The 5,000-nt window shown below is 54.5% G+C and overlaps 2 non-coding genes and 1 pseudogene across 2 annotated transcripts; all 3 read left to right on the top strand.

Moving 5' to 3' along the window:
* Positions 1–1,915: 1,915 nt before the first annotated feature.
* Positions 1,916–3,779, top strand: LOC125797782 (18S ribosomal RNA). The gene has a single exon (XR_007436612.1). It is a non-coding gene; the product is annotated as an 18S ribosomal RNA (ribosomal RNA).
* Positions 3,780–4,152: 373 nt separating this feature from the next.
* On the top strand, positions 4,153–4,306 carry LOC125797766 (5.8S ribosomal RNA). The gene has a single exon (XR_007436596.1). It is a non-coding gene; the product is annotated as a 5.8S ribosomal RNA (ribosomal RNA).
* A 662-nt stretch (positions 4,307–4,968) lies between these two features.
* The window catches only part of LOC125797804 (28S ribosomal RNA), a 5,648-nt pseudogene continuing 5,616 nt past the window's right edge, over positions 4,969–5,000 (top strand).

Here is a 5,000-nt window from a genome sequence, read left to right as displayed (position 1 = left end):
GTCTACCAGTGGTAGGCTCGAAAAGTTGAAAAAATAACTAAGTCCAACTTGGTCTACCAGTGGTAGCTCTGAAAAGTCGAAAAAATGACTAAGTCCAACTTGGTCTACCAGTGGTAGGCTCGAAAAGTCGAAAAAATGACTAAGTCCAACTTGGTCTACCAGTGGTAGGCTCGAAAAGTTGAAAAAATGACTAAGTCCCATTTGGTCTACCAGTGGTAGCTCTGAAAAGTCGAAAAAATGACTAAGTCCAACTTGGTCTACCAGTGGTAGGCTCGAAAAGTTGAAAAAATGACTAAGTCCAACTTGGTCTACCAGTGGTAGCTCTGAAAAGTCGAAAAAATGACTAAGTCCAACTTGGTCTACCAGTGGTAGGCTCGAAAAGTTGAAAAAATAACTAAGTCCAACTTGGTCTACCAGTGGTAGCTCTGAAAAGTCGAAAAAATGACTAAGTCCAACTTGGTCTACCAGTGGTAGGCCCGAAAAAGCTGAAAAAATGACTAAGTCCAACTTGGTCTACCAGTGGTAGGCTCGAAAAGTTGAAAAAATAACTAAGTCCAACTTGGTCTACCAGTGGTAGCTCTGAAAAGTCGAAAAAATGACTAAGTCCAACTTGGTCTACCAGTGGTAGGCCCGAAAAAGCTGAAAAAATGACTAAGTCCAACTTGGTCTACCAGTGGTAGGCTCGAAAAGTTGAAAAAATGACTAAGTCCCATTTGGTCTACCAGTGGTAGCTCTGAAAAGTCGAAAAAATGACTAAGTCCAACTTGGTCTACCAGTGGTAGGCTCGAAAAGTCGAAAAAATGACTAAGTCCAACTTGGTCTACCAGTGGTAGGCTCGAAAAGTTGAAAAAATGACTAAGTCCAACTTGGTCTACCAGTGGTAGGCCCGAAAAAGCTGAAAAAATGACTAAGTCCCACTCGGTCTACCAGTGGTAGGTCGAAAAAGTGCGAAATTTTTCTAAGTCCCCACTTTTGGTCTACCATTTCACGCCAAAAACTAGTGAGGGTGGCGAGCTCCAGGATTTCTGACCCCCTTCGCCCGACTCCCTTGCCCGACGAAGGTGCACTCCGGTCGGCCTCGGAGCGAGTTCGCCCGCGCTCTGGAGGATTTTTCGTCGGGGGGTTTTTCAAAGGGGTGCCGTCGGACTGTTGAGGAGAGTGGCAATGACTAGGGGTCCAAGCACTGGAGATGATTCTCCATTCATTTCTAAGCATGGCAGAGCTTAAATAAAGCCCCAATAATGGTTCCAAAGTGGATTTTTGGACACTATAACACGGACCCGATCCTACCCGACCAAGAAGCTCCGCAGGTCGGCCTCCGTCCCGCCCCCCGCCCCCCAGGCGGTACGGAGGAAAAACCAAACTTCCAGAGACGGTTCCAGGGGGGGTATCTCTTTCATTATTTTGACCCGATCGAATGGACTACCGAGCCCGCCTGGGTAGGCAACCGCGCGGCCCTCCGTGGCCACTGTGCGCGGTGCGTTCCTACCCGACCCAGCGGGTTAGCCTCCAGGGGGGTCCTCCGTCAGGGGGAGGACCTTTCCGAACCTATCCGAGGGAGTCGTAGACGGCCCGTCTATATCTCAATCTGCCCTACACGATAACCGGTCGGCCCGGAGCCGTCGGACTCGGATGCCTCGGTGGTCCTCGCGTCCAACCGAGCTCCAGCACCCGGCTTCAAAAAGCTCCGGACCCCCGGTTTCGGAACGAGCGTTTCCTTGTTATCCCCGAAGCAAGCGGGAACTCGCGCAGCGGAGTTGCCACACTAATTTCCACTGGGAGCAATGAGGGGTGAGCTCGGACGAGCCTCTCCGCCCGTCCCCCCCTCCCCGGGGGGTCCTTCGGACGGTACGGGGCCGATCCCTCTCCCCTCTAAGAACCAATGGTTTTTTCTGTGACAAAAACCACTCGCAGCAACCTGGTTGATCCTGCCAGTAACATATGCTTGTCTCAAAGATTAAGCCATGCAGGTCTAAGTGCACACGGAAGGTACAGTGAAACTGCGAATGGCTCATTAAATCAGTTATGGTTCCTTTGATCGCTCCACACGTTACTCGGATAACTGTGGTAATTCCAGAGCTAATACATGCAAACGAGCGCTGACCGGTCCTCTCTCGGGGGGGCCGGGATGCGTGCATTTATCAGACCCAAAACCCACCCGGGGGGACCCGCGAGGGTTTCCCCCGGCCCTTTGGTGACTCTAGATAACCTCGGGTCGATCGCGCGCCCACCGCGGCGGCGACGTCTCATTCGAATGTCTGCCCTATCAGCTGTCGATGGTAGCATAGGGGGCTACCATGGTGACCACGGGTAACGGGGAATCAGGGTTCGATTCCGGAGAGGGAGCCTGAGAAATGGCTACCACATCCAAGGAAGGCAGCAGGCGCGCAAATTACCCATTACCGACACGGTGAGGTAGTGACGAAAAATAACGATGCAGGTCTCTTTCGAGGCCCTGTAATCGGAATGAACGTATCCTAAACACATGGGTGAGGACCCATTGGAGGGCAAGTCTGGTGCCAGCAGCCGCGGTAATTCCAGCTCCAATAGCGTATATTAAATTTGCTGCAGTTAAAAAGCTCGTAGTTGGACTTCGGGAGTGGGCTGGCGGTCCGCCGCGAGGCGAGCTACCGCCTGTCCCAGACCCTGCCTCCCGGCGCCCCCCGGATGCCCTTGGTTGGGTGTCCGGTCCTCAGGGGTCCGGAGCGTTTACTTTGAAAAAATCAGAGTGTTCAAAGCGGGCACCAAACTCGCCTGAATGCCTGAGCTAGGAATAATGGAATAGGACTCCGGTTCTATTTTGTGGGTTTCCTGAACCAGGGCCATGATTAAGAGGGACGGCCGGGGGCATTCGTATTGCGCCGCTAGAGGTGAAATTCTTGGACCGGCGCAAGACGGACGAAAGCGAAAGCATTTGCCAAGAATGTTTTCATTAATCAAGAACGAAAGTCGGAGGTTCGAAGACGATCAGATACCGTCGTAGTTCCGACCGTAAACTATGCCGACCCGCGATCCGGCGGCGTTATTCCCATGACCCGCCGGGCAGCGTGCGGGGAAACCAGAGTCTTTGGGTTCCGGGGGGAGTATGGTTGCAAAACTGAAACTTAAAGGAATTGACGGAAGGGCACCACCAGGAGTGGAGCCTGCGGCTTAATTTGACTCAACACGGGGAACCTCACCCGGCCCGGACACGGAAAGGATTGACAGACTGATGGCTCTTTCTCGATTCTGTGGGTGGTGGTGCATGGCCGTTCTTAGTTGGTGGAGTGATTTGTCTGGTTAATTCCGATAACGAACGAGATTCCTTCGTGCTAAATAGTTACGCGGCCCCCCGCGGTCGCGGTTAACTTCTTAGAGGGACCAGTGGCGTATAGCCACGCGAGATGGAGCAATAACAGGTCTGTGATGCCCTTAGATGTCCGGGGCTGCACGCGCGCCACAATGGCCGGGCCAGCGTGTGCCTACCCTACGCCGAGAGGCGCGGGTAATCCGCTTAAACCCGTTCGTGACGGGGATTGGGGATTGCAATTATTCCCCATGAACGAGGAATTCCCAGTAAGTGCGGGTCATCAGCTCGCGCTGATTAAGTCCCTGCCCTTTGTACACACCGCCCGTCGCTACTACCGATTGGATGGTTATGTGAGGTCCTCGGATCGGCCACGCCGGGGCTCCTTCGCGGGGCCTTGGTGCTGTGCTGAAAAGTCGATCGAACTTGATCATCTAGAGGAAGTAAAAGTCGTAACAAGGTTTCCGTAGGTGAACCTGCGGAAGGATCATTACCGGGACTTGGGTTGGTAGTGTCTCCCAGTAGGCGCGACTCCCATTTCCACAAACAAAAAATGTTCAAGCCACGGCCCGACGTTGGGAACTACAGGGATTCCCTTCGGCCTTTTAATGACTTGATCGAAAAACGGTGTCCTGAGCAAAAAACGTGTTTTACGGCCAAAGGGAGACGGGTACCTGGCCCCCGAAGTCCGTCTGCGGGGTTTCTTACTCCGGAGGCGGCTCGGCGGCGCGGTTTGATGACCCCGAGTTCGCTTAGGCGTTCCGGGGCGCCCGTACCCGCGGCTGCCGTAAAACATTATTTCAAACCGTCACTTTTTGTGTCTGTTGGTTACATGGCTTCGAAACAAAAACAACCATAAAGAGTACAACTCTTAGCGGTGGATCACTTGGCTCGTGCGTCGATGAAGAACGCAGCCAGCTGCGAGAACTAATGTGAATTGCAGGACACATTGATCATCGACACTTTGAACGCACATTGCGGCCCCGGGTCAATCCCGGGGCCACGCCTGTCTGAGGGTCGCTATTCCAATCTATCGGACCTTTTCGTTCCGTCTCCCTCTTCCCTCCGGGGAAGAGTTAAGAGACGGTTCGAGGGGACCGCGGCTGGAGGTTCGCAGGTGCCCGATCCGAGGCGCCTTCGTCTTCCTAAAAGCAGACTCGGTCAGGTTCCCTTCTCGTTCGGGACTCGACAAAAGCCGCTCGACGGGCTTGATCGCGGGGGAAAAGACTTTCGTCCACCCCTCTCGCCTTCGTCTCCGTTGCCCAGCGATGGGTCTCGGAGGCCGGCTTTCCACACACCGTCCTCTACCGTTCCTCGTTCCGGCGAGGGGAGAGGTGGCGGCGATCCGTGGAGAGACGTCGTAGCGACGGCTGCCGGTGGGTTTTACCCTCTCTGGCTGCCCGTTACGCGCGCCGTCTCTCCGTCGGCGGATCTCCGTCCTCCCTCTCCTTTTCGTTCGGGCCGAGAGCGCGGCAAAAGAGAGGTTGGTAGGATAGCTCCGGTAGAAGGCGAAGAGGGGGGCTTAAGTTTTTTTCTTCCCGTTTTCATCCTTCGTCCTCCGGCCGAATCGAACCTCCCCGTCTCGAAAGGGTTCCTCCGAATGGTTTCCAGCCAGACCGCGAGGGGTGGTTCCCGCCCTCCCTCGCGGCGGCGTACGCCTGGCGACGACAGCCCTTCGAGCGCGACCTCAGATCAGACGAGACGACCCGCTGAA

The sequence above is a fragment of the Astyanax mexicanus genome, unplaced genomic scaffold, assembly GCF_023375975.1.
Source record: "Astyanax mexicanus isolate ESR-SI-001 unplaced genomic scaffold, AstMex3_surface scaffold_53, whole genome shotgun sequence".
Lineage (NCBI taxonomy): Eukaryota > Metazoa > Chordata > Actinopteri > Characiformes > Acestrorhamphidae > Astyanax > Astyanax mexicanus.
Note: the sequence above shows the minus strand (reverse complement) of the source record. Positions and strands in the feature narration are given on the sequence as shown.